General features: G+C 50.3%; 1 protein-coding gene across 3 annotated transcripts in view; it reads left to right on the forward strand.

The window, feature by feature from the left end:
* Positions 1–9,253: 9,253 nt before the first annotated feature.
* CD4 (CD4 molecule) overlaps positions 9,254–15,905 on the forward strand; it is a 33,536-nt gene continuing 26,884 nt past the window's right edge. For all 3 annotated transcript variants that reach the window (XM_015430302.4, XM_045364655.3, XM_005569956.5), the window contains exon 1: positions 9,254–9,388. The gene's annotated coding sequence lies outside the window, so the exon portion shown is untranslated. The remainder of the gene's footprint in view (positions 9,389–15,905) is intronic.

The following is a 15,905-nucleotide window of genomic DNA, read 5'->3' on the forward strand; positions in this document are numbered from 1 at the left end:
GCACCCTTCAGGAGAGGGACTGAACAATGCATGTCTCAGGAGATACAGCCCTGGCTGACCCTGGCAAGGGTGTAATCTATGTCTGACAAAGGGGAAGGCTGTGAACAAAGGCCTGTGCGTGGAGCAAAACAGCCAGCTACGGCTGCGGGAATCAGGAGCCCCGGCTTCTCATTCCAGCTTTGTTGATGTGACTGTAGTGAATCTCCCTGAGCCTCAGTTTCCTCACCTATTAAATGGGATAATGATAATAACCCACCAGAATGGGTTGTTGTGAATATTGGATAATAAAGGGCTTTGGAAACTGTGAAGTGCTCTGCATGTGTGGAGTACTTGTCTGATTATCCATTAGTGAAGGAGAAAGCAGGCCTGCTCTGATCATGCTACGAATGATGCTGAAGACCCCAAGTCGGCCTGCGCCCTACTCTGTCTGTCTCTCTTGGAGCATTCACCTGGGCCATGCCGATGGTCCTCTCAGCAGAGCACACGGGCCTCAGCACATGGCACCCTCCAGTCTGGAATGGGACAGAGGCTTCTGCCTGCGAGTGGGTGTGGGCCCTGCACTTTGGCCACAGATAGCTCTGTCAGGGGACTTTAACCCCATACAGGAGAACAAAATATTGAAAGTGAGTGGGTGAGTGGGAGTGAGCCTGCTGGAGCAGGAGGGGCATGGTGGCATGTGTGAGTGGCGCCAACTGGGTCTGTGTGACGTGTGCAAAAAGACACAAAAAGACAGACCTGAGGACATGTCCCTGCAGAGACACCATAGTCACTCATTGGAGACAGAGGATAAAGAGGGTGACACCTTTGTTCTGTGCAGAGCCTTAGGGAGAGGGGGGACCCTCTGAAGCCTGAACAATGAACCATTTACAGCAATCTGAGGTTCTGAGCCTCAGGATGGTGATGACTCTTGCCTTGTCACTGGCAGAGAAACACTGGCACAGGAAGGAGGAAGCTCTGGCCCTGCCAGAGATGATCACACTGCAAAAGGACTTGAAGTCCCTTTAGAAACTTCCAGGCCAGGTGTCATGGCTCATGCCTATAATCCCAGCACTTTGGGAGGCCAAGGCAGAAGGATCGCTTGAGTCCAGGAGTTCAAGATCAGCCTGGGCAGCATAGTGAGACCTCATCTTTAAAAAAAAAAAAAGGGTTAGTTGGGCACACTGGTATGCCCCTGTGGTCCCAGCTATTTGGGAGGCTGAGGTGGGAGGATCACCTAAGCCTGGGAGGTTGAGGCTGCAGTGAGCCATAACTGTGCCACTACACTCCAGCCTGCGTGACAGAGTGAGGCCCTGTTTCAAAAACATAAAATAAGAAGCCTCCAAAGCGTCGTTCCCACCCTTTGTTGCTGCTCAGAGACTCCTCAGCTCTCTGCCCCAGGACCCTGCTCCCCACAGCCTTAGTGGGAGCCCTGATATTTTAATAGGGCAGGGGTTTCCTGGAAAGTTCTGTGGGTGGCATTTTTCCTTTCTACTAGCTAACATCCTATGCCCTTTGGGTTTATGAGAGTAGTCATCGAAGATTCACTGAGGCCTATGCGGGGACTTCCCCATGCTCTTTCATAAAGGGGACAGGGAGGGGACAGAAGCAGAATGAAGGGCGTCCTTTTTCCTTTACCCCCTAGAGAAGAGCAAAGGGCGGAAGGAAGAGGGGGCATATGGGCTGCATTCCGTGAGTGCTTCTCTGTGGGGTCTCTCCTAAGGGTGACATTCTTGGTCCCACTCCTCTTTCCACAGCCCCCCACTATCAGTCTGGCAGGATAACCTCCAGCCTTTTTCCTGTCCTCCAAAGGCCCCTAGGGAGCTTGGTTAATTCATCTGGCTTCTCCAAGTTGATCTGTCAACTGGTGCTCCAGGCTGTGGTCCTGGAGGGGAAGGAGCATCAGGAGGCCAGGAGCTCAGGGAGCTTCAGTGGGTGGGTGGGAATCAGCTCAGCTCCTTGTTAAGAAGGAAGGGGGTGTGTGTGAGTTACCTATTGGCGTTTAACCAAAAAATTACCCTAAAACGTAGTAATTTAAAATAATAAGCTGGGTGGGTGCCTCACACTGGTAATCCCAACACTTTGGGAGACTGAGGCAGGAGGATTGCTTGAGGCCGGGAGTATGAGACCAGCCTGGGTAACTTAGTGAGATCACACCTCTACTTTTTTTTTTTTTTTTTTTTTGAGACAGAGTCTCACTCTGTTGCCCAGGTTGGAGTGCAGTGGCTTGATCTAGGCTCACTGCAAACTCCATCTCCCGGGCTCAAGTGATTCTCCTGCCTCAGCCTCCCAAGTAGCTGGGACTATAGGCGCATGGCACCACACCCTGCTAATTTTTGAATTTTTGTATTTTAATTAATAATCAATTAATTATTTTTGAGACAGAGTTTTGCTTTTGTTGCCCAGGCTGGAGTGCAGTGGCACAATCTTGGCTCACTGCAAGCTCCGCCTCCCGGGTTCAAGCAATTCTCCTGCCTCAGTCTCTGTAGTAGCTGGGACTACAGGTGCCCACCACCACGCCTCGCTAACTTTTTGTGTTTTTAGTAGAGACGGGGTTTCACTGTGTTAGCCAGCATGGTCTCGATCTCTGACCTCGTGATCCGCCTGCTTCAGCCTCCCAAAGTGCTGAGATTACAGGTGTGAGCCACCGTGCCCGGTCTACAATTTTTTTTTCTTTTTGAATTTAAAAATGAGCTGGGCATGGTGGCATGCACCTGTGGTCCTAGTTATTCAGGAGGCTGAGGGAGAGGAATCACTGGAAGGATTTCCAGGCTGTAGTGAGCCATGATTGTGTTATTGCACTCCAGAGTGGGTGACAGGGTGAGATCCTGTCTCTAAAAATAATAATAACGATCACAATACACACTATCTCACACAATGAGGAACTCAGGAGCAGTCTTGCTGGGTAGTTCTGGCACAGGGTCGCTCATGAGGTTGCTGCTGAGGTGTGGGCCAGGCCAGGAGCCATCTGAAGGCTGGGATGGGGCTGGAGGATCTGCCTCCAAAACAGCTCCCTTGGGAGGTTGTGGGCCAGAGGTCTTAGCGCCTCCCTGCGTTGGGCATCTTTATGGGGCCTCTCACAACATGACACAGCAACTGGCTTCCCCCAGAGGGACAGCGTGGACAAGACAAAAGCTACCATGTCTTTTGATCTGGAAAACAACATACCATGATTTCTGCCCTATTCTATTGGTCACAGAGACCAACCTGGTGCAAGCAGGAGGGGGCAATGCAAGGGTGTGAACGGAGGGAGACAGGAGTCACTGGGGGCCATCTTGCAGCCTGGCTGTCAGAGTGGGGAGCAGTGCCTGAAACAGGGATAGGCCAAGAGAGGAGAAGGGACCCCTCTGAGCATCTCCATCCCCAGCTGTCTTCTCTTGTCCACTCTCGAGAAGTTCTGGAAGCCAAGTGAGGTCTAGGGCCCTGGCAAGTCGAGTGTGTGAGGTAGGAGGCCGTACTGTGCACACTCAGCCCTGGAGTCGGGTTTGCCAGCCGTTCCCCTACCCGTGACCTGGTCTTCTCAGCTCCATAGCGCAGAGGAGGAGCCTCTGCAGGCCCAGAAATGTCCTTGCCCACCTCCCCTACCTGGTAGAGATGTTAGGGTTCAGGCCTGAGCCCCTGCTGCTATCCCTCCTTCAAAGGAGGAGATCAAGGAGCTTAGGATCCCCTGCACAGGCCCACCCCAGGGTGGGGTTCTTCCTTTGAAGGGAGTGGGTTTGGGGTAGGGTCGGTTCTATCTGTTCTACTCTGTGGCTGACAGTTTCTCCAAGGGGCTGCAGGTGTCAGCTGTCTGAGGCCAGCCTGAGCTCTGAAATGTGCCTACTCAAACTTCCGTGGGGTGAGGGAGGCCCAGAACCACCCTCTGAGAGTGGCAACAAGTGGTCCTGCAGCCAGGGGAAATGTGGATGGGGTAGACACGGTGTTGATACTCCTAGACTTTGCTTCCCAGAGAATAATCCCAAAGACCCCTCCCCTGCTCTCCATCCTCAAACCCTGCCCCCAGCCCCCTTTGCAGAGGGCGTCAGTGCCGCCAAACATACTTCTGGTAAGGAGGCCACCGCAGAGTTGCACCTGGGACTTTCAACTTTCCTACAACCCTGGCTGCCCTAGGTCTCTCAGATCATCTAGTCTCCAGCACTCTGTCTGTAGCCTCTGACACCAGCTTCTCTCTCCTCCCCATCACTTCTTCCCCTGGCTTGGTCTCCTCCTGTTCTACAGCCTAGAGACACAGGATATATGCAGCAAAAATAGCCTCTGGAACTCCCACTGTCCCATGCTTTCAGACATGTGGTGGGGGCAGATAGCTTGACTTCCATTTCTTCTTCTGTAAAGTGAGGATAGTAACAGTAACACCTACCAAAAAGGTCTGGCGTGTGCAAACGAACGTGAGAGTGCTCGGAACATGGAAAACCATTCTATAGATGTGAGGATCATGGTGCTGCTGAGCCTCAGAAGCTCCAGATGAGGCGGTGGGCCTCACACCCCACTCCATTGCCATGGGAGAAGACTTCTCTTAGCTGCCATCCTGGCCTTTCTTCTTCTTTTTTTATTTTTAATTTTTTTTTAGAGGTAGGGTCTCGTTATGTTGCCCAGGCTGGTGTGCAGTGGCTATTTACAGGCACAGTCCCACTACTGATTAGCATGGGAATTGTGACCTGCTGTGTTTCCAACCTGGGCTGGCTCACCCCTCCTCAGGCAATCTGGTGGTTCCCCACTCCCGGGAGGTCACCATGCTGAAGCTGAACTTAGTGCAGACACCTGATCCGTGCAGTGCCCTACAGCCCAGAACTCCTGGGCTCAAGGCATCCTCTCGCTTCAGCCTCCTCAGTAGCTGGGACTACAGGCACTTGGCACCGCGCCCCACCTGGACCTTCTTTTTTTGTTTTGTTTTGTTTTCATTTTTGTTTTTGTATTTTTAGTAGAGACGGGGTTTTACCGTGTTAGCCAGGATGGTCTTGATCTCTTGACCTCATGATCTGCCCACCTTGGCCTCCCAAAGTGCTGGGATTACAGGTGTGAACCACTACGCCCGGTCCTGAACCTTCTTAATGCAGAGGAGAGGCAGTGCAATAAGAGGAACCACCCAGAGATTGGGGTCCAAGTGGGTGAATTCAAATCCCAGTCCACCAGCTATGGTTATTAGCTCTGTGACCTTTGACAACTGAAACTCCTCGGCTAGGCGCAGTGTGACTCATGCCTGTAATCCCAGCACTTTGGGAGGCAGAGGTGGGCGAATCACTTGAGGTCAGGAGTTCGAGACCAGTCTGACCAACATGGTGAAACCCTGTCTGTACTAAAAATACAAAAATCAGCCAGGCGTGGTGTTGCACACCTGTAATCCCAGATACGCGGGAGGCTGAGGCAGGAGAATCGCTCGAACCCCGGAGGCACAGGTTGCAATGAGCCGAGATCACACCACTGCACTCCAGCCTGGGCTACAGAGCAAGACTGTTTTCAAAAAAGAAAGAAAGAAAGGAAGGAGGGAAGGGAAGGGAAGGGAAGGGGAGGGGAGGGGAGGGGAGGGGAGGGGAGGGGAGGGGAGGGGAGGAATGGCGTAAACCCGGGAGGCGGAGCTTGCAGTGAGCTGAGATCCGGCCACTGCACTCCAGCCTGGGCGACAGAGCCAGACTCAGTCTCAAAAAAAAAAAAAAAAAAAAAAATGCTTAAAATGGCCAGGCACGGTGGCTCACATCTGTAATCCCAGCACTTTGGGAGGCCAAGGCAGGCAGATCACTTGAGGTCAGGAGTTTGAGACCAGCCTGCCCAACATGGTGAAACCCCGTCTCTACTAAAAACACAAAAATTAGCCAGGTGTGGTGGCGGGCACCTGTAGTCCCAGCTACTCGGGAGGCTGAGGCAGGAGAATCGCTTGAACCCAGGAGGCAGAGGTTGCAGTGAGCCGAGATCGCGCCGTTGCAGTACAGCCTGGGTGATGGAATGAGACTCTGTCTCAGAAAAAAAAAAAAAAAGCTTAAAATGGAAAATTTTATGTTGCATGTATTTTACCACAATAAATTTAATATCAATAAAATATAATATATCAGGAAAATATTAAACAAGTATTAAGGGTCTTCCAGGGTCAAGGCATCTGTGAGGGTGCTGGGAGTGTAGTGCTAACTAAGACAGACACGGTCACCACTCTGGCCTATGAGCTAGACACTAAGCAGCGAATGACTTCATCGCAACTGGAAAATCAGGGAGAAGCACAGGGGAGTGGGAGATCTTATCACAAGGAAAACTGATTTCAACTGAGGAACCTGAGTAGCCTCTGTGACTCTGGGGAGGAAGTTCTGTGCAGGAGGATGATAGAGCAACAAAATATAAACAGCCCCAATCCTGGCCCTGGAGGACGGCGTGCTGCTCCCTCACCTCTGCACCACCCACCTCCACACTTCCTAGATGTGAAAAATAACTTCAATCTTGTTGAAGCCTCTATTATTTTGGGTTTTCTTTTGCTTGTAGCAGAACCCAATGCTTACCGATAGACAATTCTCCCAGTTGAAAAAGGTTCTTTCATGATAAGATCTCCCAGCACCTTGTGCTTTTTCCTTTGTAGCACTTGTCGAATTGTCATGAAGTTGTTCATTGTTTAGTGTCTATGTCATAAGCTGGAGTGGTGACCATATCTGTCTTATTCAGCATCACATCCCCAGCACCTAGCAGAGTGCCTTGGGCTGGTACACGCTTAACTACACACACGAATGAATGGAGCAGGGCTCAAAACATAGGCATCGACTCAAAAGTCAATGCCTATGAGAGCCTGCCAGGTAATGTAAATGAGAAAAGCAGACTGGCTGTGAACAATAGGGAGGGTGGCTGTGAACAATAGGGAGGGTGTTAGCTTTTCAGTCTGAAGGAAGAAGGCCTGAGGAGGATACATTTTCCCCACTTTGAGGAGCAACTCTGAGGTTGCACCTGATACTTTCACTATCATCCATTAACCAAAATTGAGTCACTTGGACACATCCAGCTGTGAGGGAGTCTGGGAAGTATATTTTAAATCTGGGTAGCTAAGAGCTCAGCTAAAAATTGAGGGTTCTATTACCAAGAAGAAGGAGAAAATAGACTTTGGGGACAGCTAACGCAATAGCTGAGATCTCAAGAATGAATAAAAATTACCTAGATCAGTGGTTCTCAGAGTTAAGTGTGGCCTGCAGACCTTTGGGAGTCCCTGAGACCCTTTCAGGGAATCTTCAAGGTCAAGCTATTTTCATAAAAAAATGCACGATGTTATTTTCCTTTGTCACTATGTTGACATTGCAATAATGTTGCAAAAGCAATCTGGATAAAACTGCTGCCTTAGCATAAATGAAGGCAGTGGCGCCAAACCATATGATAGTCATTGCATTCTTCACTGCCAGGTACTTACAGTAAAAAAAGAAAAAAAAAATTAATGCCAGTTTTACTTAAGAATGCCCTTAATGAGGCTGGGCACAGTGGCTCACGCCTGTAATCCCAGCATTTTGGGAGGCTGAGGTGGGCAGATTACCTGAGGTCAGGAATTCAAGACCAGTCTGGCCAACATAGTGAAACCCTGTCTCTACAAAAATACAAAAATTAGCCAGGCACATTGGCAGGTGCCTGTAATCCCAGTTACTCGGGAGGCCGAGGTGGGAGAATGACTTGAATCCAGGAGGCGGAGGTTGTAGTGAGCTGAGATCATGCCACTGCACTTCAGCCTGGGTGACAAAGCAAGACTCCGTCTCAAAAAAAAAAAAAAAAAAGAGATCGAGACCATCCTGGGCAACATGGTGAAACCCTGTCTCTACTAAAAATACAAAAATTAGCTGGGTGTGGTGGCGTGTGCCTGTAGCCCCAGCTACTTAGGAGGCCAAGACAGGAGAATTGCTCGAACCTGGGAGACAGAGGTTGCAGTGAGCCAAGATCATGCCACTGCACTCCGGCCTGAGCAACAGAGTGAGACTCCCTCTCAAAAAAAAAAAAAAAAAAAAAAAAAAAAGCCCTTAGTGAAGCAGTAAATACTAATTTTATTAAATCTCAACCCTTGAGTACGGTGTGTCATGAAATGAGAAGCAGCACACAGTACTATATGCTACGGATGAAGTACAATGCTGTCAAATAGGGGTACTTGCGTTAATTGCTGCAGTCACAAGCTGAACTAGCCACTTGTTTTCTTTTCTTTTCTTCTTTTCGAGACAGGTTCTCTCTGTCACTCAAGCTGGAGTGCAGTGGCGCAATCACGGTTCACTGCAGCCTCAACTTCCCGGGCTCAAGAGATCCTCCCACCTTGGCCTCCCAAAATGCTGGGATTATAGGCATCAGCCACCATGCCCAGCCCCATTTTTTTCAGACTGGAAAACGCACACTCACATGTGCATCTTTAAATGATCATTTGGGCTGTGGTATAAGAATGGCAACCAGTGAGGAGGCAGGAGCTGTCGTCCAGGCAAGGGACGATATTGGCATCTTGGGTTGGAATGGTGGCAGTAGTGGTAGTGCAGAGTGACCTGGGTAGATTTTGGAGCCATTTAGAAGGTAACATCCACGGGAATTGGAAAATGAATACATGGGAGAAGCTGGGTGAAGGAGGTGTCAAAGATCACACCCAATTTATTTTGCTTGGGCAAGTTGGTGGATGGTGAGCCCCTCACCGAGTGAGAAGCCTGGAGAAGCAGGTTTGGAGGGTGGTAGTACGCAGGTGGTATGCTTAGTTGGGGATGTGTTGAGTTTGCTATGTCTGGTGAGCTTCCCATTGGAGATGTCCAATGGGCAGACGGATACTCACATTGGGAGCTCATGGGAGATATGGGCTAGAGGAAAGCACCTGAGGCCTGGCCAGAGATGCCTAGAGGAACAGAGCCTGGTTAACAGTCACTCCTGGTGTCTCAGATATTCTTTGCTCAGCCCACGCCCTCTCTTCCACACTGGGCCATCTATAAACCCTCCACAGATACCCCTGGAGGCACCCACTGGACACAGGCCCTCAGGGCCCCGGAGCAAGGAGCTATTTGTGGGCTTGCCACTGCTGTCACCATATGCTGCCAACTGCCTCCCACTTCTTCTTTCCCCACAGTCTGGTCAGACATGGCAGTATCACTGATGGAATCTTTCTTGCCATCTTTTTCTTGCCACTTAACAGTGGCAGTGACACTTTGGCTCCTGCCTGATTCTGGTTAACTTTTTCCCTTGACTTTGGCATTTTCACTTTGACATGTTCCCTGAGAGCCAGGGGGGTGGGGACCCCAGCCCCAGATGGTGACGTTGGGGGCCGGCCCAGGCCTAGGGTGTGGAGGAGCCTCGCCATCGGGCTTCCTGTCTCTCTTCATTTAAGCACGACTCTGCAGAAGGAACAAAGCACCCTCCCCACTGGGCTCCTGGTTGCAAAGCTCCAAGTCCTCATACAGATACACTTGTTTGAGAAGCAGCGGGCAAGAAAGACGCAAGCCCAGAGGTAAGACGGTCAGACTCGGCTTCTTTCCCCGGAGCTGAGAGGGAGGAGAACGTGGGGCAGATGCACAGGAATATGCTCTGCCCAGTTGTCTGCCCACAGCTCTGGCCACTTTTTCTTGCATTTCTCTTGGAACCGGTCATGGGCAGTGATCTCCCACTGGAACTGTGAGCTTCCAGAGGTCAGGGACTGTGCCAGACTCCTCTCTGCAGCCCCAGCGTGCACAGCTCAGTGTTCAGAGCGGTGGGTGCTCCTCAGAGGAGTATTGACCTAAAGGGCAAGATCAGAGAGGGAGTGAGGACTGGAGACTATCCCAGGCTGGGAAAGGCATGGAAGGCAACTAGTTGTGGGCAGTGGAGGAGAGAAGACTGGAAGAGGGGAAGAGGAGAGAAAAAGAGTGAAGGAGGGGAGGGAAAAAATTAGAAAAATAAATATAAGGTGAGAGGAGACCTATAAAAAAGAAATGATGAGGAAAAACGATAAAAGCAAGAAAAAGAGCAAAAGAAGTGGAATCTAGTCTAGAGAAAATTCTTGCAAAATCAATTTTCCTAATACACAACCTCCAAAAATTGACACCAAATATCATACTTGCAGCATTTCATAAGTCACATGATCTATGTAATAGTCTCTTTTAACTACCTTTTGTGTTTATGTGTGTATTTTTTAATTTTTGTCTACCTTTTTGCTCTTTTAAGATTTTTGAACAATGTCTAAACGCACTTCTACTTTTTAAATGATTTATGAAATAGGAAATGATTCGTGAAATAGGGAAGTTAACATTCTCAGAAAGTGCTGAGACTGAGCTTTTGCGTATGAAATGCCCTAAAAGTTGCAGATACATATCCTTAGCTAATTACGTCATTTGAGAAATGGATTCGAAGAGAATTGGTGGTATGGGTTTCATGAGGCCGGGAGAGTTGCAGAAGGAGGTGCAGCTCCTCCTGGGCCTGGCCGGGTGTGAGGGAGAGTGAGGACTCACTATCCCTCCTGACGGGAAGCCCTGTACCATCTCAGCCTCTCCGCCCTCAGGCCTTTCCAGCCCCTGAGACCTGATGGCCTTGAAGTCATGCTATCCCTGGTGTCCTCTGCTTTTCCCACATAGGCTTCTTCTGGGAGAGAGGTTTCCTGGGGTAGGTTCTGATCTCTCAACATGGAAAGGCCCCATTCTTGATAATTCAAAGATTTCACTCTGAGTGGGATAGTGCTTCCTGAATGCCCTGCTCTTGTGGGGGACATTTTTATCTGGGCAAGGCTAAGAGTAGGGCCTGATGGGGGAGGTCACTGCTACTTCACATTTTGACAAATAATTCCTTATGTTGTATCAGATGCTGTAGGCTGATACAAAATGGCCGCCGCCCTCAAAGTCAGACGAAGGAGCCCCTGAGGACAGCGTTAGAGACACTCGGGAGATGATTTCCCTCTTTCAATGTGGGAGCACTTATATGGGAGAGGTCTATATCTAGATAAAAACTCCTCCCACCATTGGTGCTAGGCAGAACCTTGAGGGCAGCCCTAGGCCCTGACCCTGGCCGTAATGGCGGGGTGGCGCTGAGGGGAATTGGTTAGACCAACTGTTTTGCACGTTTTACTTTCTATTATTATTTTTGAGACGGAGTCTCGCTGTCTTGCGCAGGCTGGAGGGCAGTGATGCGATCTCCACTCACTACAGCCTCCACCTCCTGGGTTCAAGCGATTCTCCTGCCTCAGCCTGTCGAGTAGCTGGGATTACAGGCGCCCAACACCACGCCTGGCTACTTTTTGTATTTTTAGTAGAGACCAGGTTTCACTATGTTGGACAAGCTGGTCTCAAACTCCTGGCCTCAAATGATCTGCCCACCTTGGCCTCCCAAAGTGCTGGCATTACAGATGTAAGCCACCACAGTGGGCCAGTCTTGCACACTGTAGACACTCAATAAATGTTTGTTGAATGAAATAACTGTGATGGGCCGGGCATGGTGGCCCACACCTGTAATCCCAGCCCTTTGAGAGGCCGAGGCAGGAGGATGGCTTGAGTCTGGGAGTTTGAGACGAGCCTGGGCAACATGGTGAAACCCCCATCTCTACAAAACCCACAAAAGTTAGCTGGGCATGGTAGTGTGTGCCTGTGGTTCCAGCTACTTGGGAGGCTAAGGTGGGAGCATTGCTTGGGCCTGGGAGATGGAGGCCACAGTGAGGCCTGACTGTGCTACTGCACTCCAGCCTGGGCAAGAGTGAGGCCCTGTCTCAAAATAACTTTGATGAAGGTGGGGAATCAGAGGCAGACGGGCAGGGGTCTGGGTTTGCAAAGCGCTGAGTTTGAGCTCTGTTCTGTATCTTTGAGGGGATGAGGGGAGGAGGGTGGGCACGGTTCCCCCGATGTGGGTGTCTGAGGCGAAGAAGAGGATGGCGGAGGTTGCAGCCACCAACCACAAGAGTTCCTTAGAGGGGTCACAGTCTCTAGGAAGTTTATAGGAAGCCAGTCAGCAATAGAGAGGGTGAACGCGGTGGGGCACATCCCGCGGCTGGGCTTGAGTGGGCTGCTTGGGGGTTATGGAGAGAAGATAAAAGTGCCTGTGGGACCACAGACTCTCGCTGTGGTGGAGCTGGGCCCTCTTACCCTCCCAAGCCTCGCTCTTCATCCCATCCCTGGGGGCCAGGGGTGAGGGCGGCAGGAACCTCAAGGCTCTGAGAGAGTGCGTGGTGTGTGTTGCCATTTTGGTCTCATCTCTTTCTCAGTCTCTCTTTGCCTCACTTTGGATCTATGCTCTGTGCATCTGTCTTGCTTCTCAGAATTTCTTCTTTTCCTCTTTTTTTGTACTACCCTGCGCTTTGTGTGTGATTGTGGATTGTGTGTGCGTAGCTGTTGCTTTAACAAGCTGCTCCAGGTCTCTCCCTCCCACATCTTTCCCTCCCCTCCTCCCTTGAGGCCTCTGTGCATTCTGGGGAAATCTGTCCATTTCCCTTTGTCCACGGTGTCCCTCCCACCCTGCAGCCGGCTCCCTCACATCCACCCTGGGCTGCAGGCGTGCTCGGCAGCCTCCCCACAGATCAAAGCTTGTCCAGGGTCTATATTGCTGCCAAAGGCCAGGAGGCCCGTGTACAGACCGGAAGCAGCTAGAGCTTAGTGGCAGCTGGAGAGGGGAAGATTATAAAGGAGGAGAGGCAAGGGGCATTCCAGGGGAGCCCGGGAGAGCCAGCATGACCTCCTGGCATATGAGGCACAGAGGAAGACAGACACAGACACAGGGAGCTGCAGGCTGGGGGCATAAGCTGGGGGCTGGGAAGCATAGATACAGAAATGCACAGATGTGAGCTGAGAAGCAAGCAGAGAGAGAGAGAGAGAGAGAGAGAGAAAGAGAGAGACGTGCTAGGGCTTGAGGGACCAGAGAGCCCTCCCAACCTCTCTCGGAGTGCTGGTCTACAGGATGCTGCTGTACTAGGGTAAGGCACCTCTGGGGACGCTGAGTATGGGAATCAAAGGCCGGATCTCTGTGGTGGCAGCGGAAGCCCAAAGCACCAAAGCAAGCATGCTGGAAACCCACAGCCTCCTCCACTTAGCAGAGCCTTGGGGTGAGATGAGGCGGAACAGGGAGCTGGAGGCAGGGAGGTGGCTGTCTGCACAGACCTCAGGACCATGGAGCAGGGGGAGTCAAAACAGCCACCATGTGGGGAAGGGTCAAGAATGCCTCTAGTTGCCGGGCGCGGTGGCTCAAGCCTGTAATCCCAGCACTTTGGGAGGCCGAGACGGGCGGATCACGAGGTCAGGAGATCGAGACCCTCCTGGTTAACACGGTGAAACCCCGTCTCTACTAAAAAATACAAAAAACTAGCCGGGCGAGGTGGCGGGCGCCTGTAGTCCCAGCTACTCGGGAGGCTGAGGCAGGAGAATGGCGTGAACCCGGGAGGCGGAGCTTGCAGTGAGCTGAGATCCGGCCACTGCACTCCAGCCTGGGGGACAGAGCGAGACTCCGTCTCAAAAAAAAAAAAAAAAGAATGCCTCTAGTCTTCCCCAGGCATCTTATCAGGGTAAGCTGGATTTGGACCCCAGAGAAGGGATATCCTATATGGAGACTTCCCCTCTTTCACTCCCTGCTCACCAAGGACACAGTCAGTCTGGGATGGGGGACAGTGGGAACCACTCTTTGGTATGAGGCTACTCCTATTCTACTCTTCTCACTGCAGCCTTCCCCTAGATGCCTCCTGTGCTGCATGCTAACCTGTAGACACTTCACCATGGCTGGTGGCTAGTCTCCCTTCCTCGTTTCTCAGAACCTCCTTCCTGACCTCTTTTCTTCCTACTTCCCTGGTTTAAACAAAATTGTTATCTATTTATCTATCTCTTTGTTTTTTTTTTGAGACAGAGTCTTACTCTGTCACCCAGGTTGGAGTGCATGGCGTGATCTTGGCTCACTGCAACCTCCACCTCCTGGGTTCAAGTGATTCTCCTGAGTAGCTGAGATTACAGGCACCCGCCACCATCCCCAGCTATTTTTTTTGTATTTTTAGTAGATACGGGGGTTTCACGATGTTGGACAGGCTGGTCTCGAACTCCTGGCCTCAAGTGATCTACCCGCCTCGGCCTCCCAAGGTGCTGGGATTATAGGCATGAGCCACCGCGCCCGGCACCCGGCTTCTATCTATCTATCTAATCTATCTATCTATCTATCTATCTATCTAATCTATCTATCTATATCTGTCTATCTATATCCATCTATGATAGACAGATAGCTTTATATATCTATCCTAGCTATTGATCTATCTTATATATCTATCTTTTTTTTTTTTTTTGAGACGGAGTCTCACTCTGTTGCCCAGGCTGGAGTGCAGTGGCAGGATTTCGGCTCACTGCAACCTCCGCCTCCCGGGTTCAAGTGATTCTCTTGCCTCAGCCTCCCAAGTAGCTGAGATTACAGACGTGCGTCACCATGTCCAGCTAATTTTTGTACTTTTAGTAGAGATGGAGTTTCACCATGTTGGCCAGGCTGGTCTCCCGACCTCAGGTGATCCACCCACCTTGGCCTCCCAAAGTGCTGGGATTACAGGTGTGAGCCACTGCATCCAGCCTTATGTATCTATCTTATCTGTCTGACTGTCTAATCTAATCCATCTATTTATCTTATCTATCATCTATTTATCTAATCTATCTGTCTATATGGCTTTTTTGTTTGTTCGTTTGTTTGTTTTTGAGACAGAGTCTTGCTCTGTCGCCCAGGCTGGAGTGCAGTGGCGCAATCTCAGCTCACTGCTGAACCTCTGCCTCCTGGATTCTAAGTGATTCTCCTGCCTCAACCTTTGGAGTAGCTGGGATTATAGGCCCATGCCACCATGCCCGACTAATTTTGTATTTTTAGTAGAGAAAGTTTTCACCATGTTGGTCAGGCTTGTATCGAACTCCTGACCTCAGGTGATCTACCCGCCTAAGCCTCCCAAAGTGCTGGGATTACAGCTGTGAGCCACCGTGTCCGGCCCTCTACGTCTGTCTTTATCATTTATCTATCTATCTATCTGTCTATCTATCTATCTATCATCTATCCATCCATCCTAATCTGTTTTATCTATCTTATTCATCATCTATTTAATCTCTGTGTGTTTATCTAATCTATGTATCTAATCTATCAATCTATCATCTAATCTATCTAATATACCTAATCTATTTGATCTATCTATCTATCTATCTATCTACCTACCTACCTGTCTATCTCAAGCACCTACCACATATTAAGCCCTGGCTACCTCCTCTCCCAGACAGATTGAGTCACAGGAGGCAGCTGACAAAGATGGAGTCACTTTCTTTTCTTCTGCTAAACCCCAGTAGGAGGACCGATTCCCCATACCTTCTGAGTGCTCCATTCCTCTCCATGGATTGTGTCTTAGTGCCCAGCAGGAAACACAGTCCACCTCCCATGGTTCAAGAGACTGTAAAAAGGGGGTTATTCATAGAGGTTAAGGGAATCAACCAACTTCTTGAAGCACAGACACAGTTAACAGCAAGAAGAGTCCTGAGGAAGTGAAAATGGTATTTCTGGAACCCAGAGAGTGCTTGCGCTCTGGATAAGGGGCCACCCCACAGAAGTTGTGGAGGGGCAGGGCTGCAGGTGAGGATGAACACACAGCTATTGACAGAAAATATGTCCAGGACACGGATAGAGTAGGGAAAATATCCCAGCCTCTTTCCCCCACCCTTCCATCTCATCTCTGACAGGCACTTCCCACTGGCCAGCCCCAGTTGGTGCTGGAGGGCAAGAGAGTCTATGAGCCATGTGTGGCTGTCAGGCCTTTGGTGGAGAGCCACAGACAGGGTGGAGAGTGGCTGGCAGGGCCCCGGGGGGATGAACAGCATGGATTGGGATGACTTGGCTTCATCTATGCCAGAGCTGGGTGTGTGCACACACTTCAGTGACCCATTTTAGAAACAGAATTAATATGGTGAGTACAGAAAGAAGAAATCAGTGACTTTTCCTCCTCCATACAATTCAATTTGGCTTAAGTTACCGAAAGTCATCCCAAGTCCTCTGTCTGTCTCAGCTGCTGCCAGGCTTGT

This window comes from Macaca fascicularis, chromosome 11 (genome assembly GCF_037993035.2).
Source record: "Macaca fascicularis isolate 582-1 chromosome 11, T2T-MFA8v1.1".
In the NCBI taxonomy this organism is placed as follows: domain Eukaryota; kingdom Metazoa; phylum Chordata; class Mammalia; order Primates; family Cercopithecidae; genus Macaca; species Macaca fascicularis.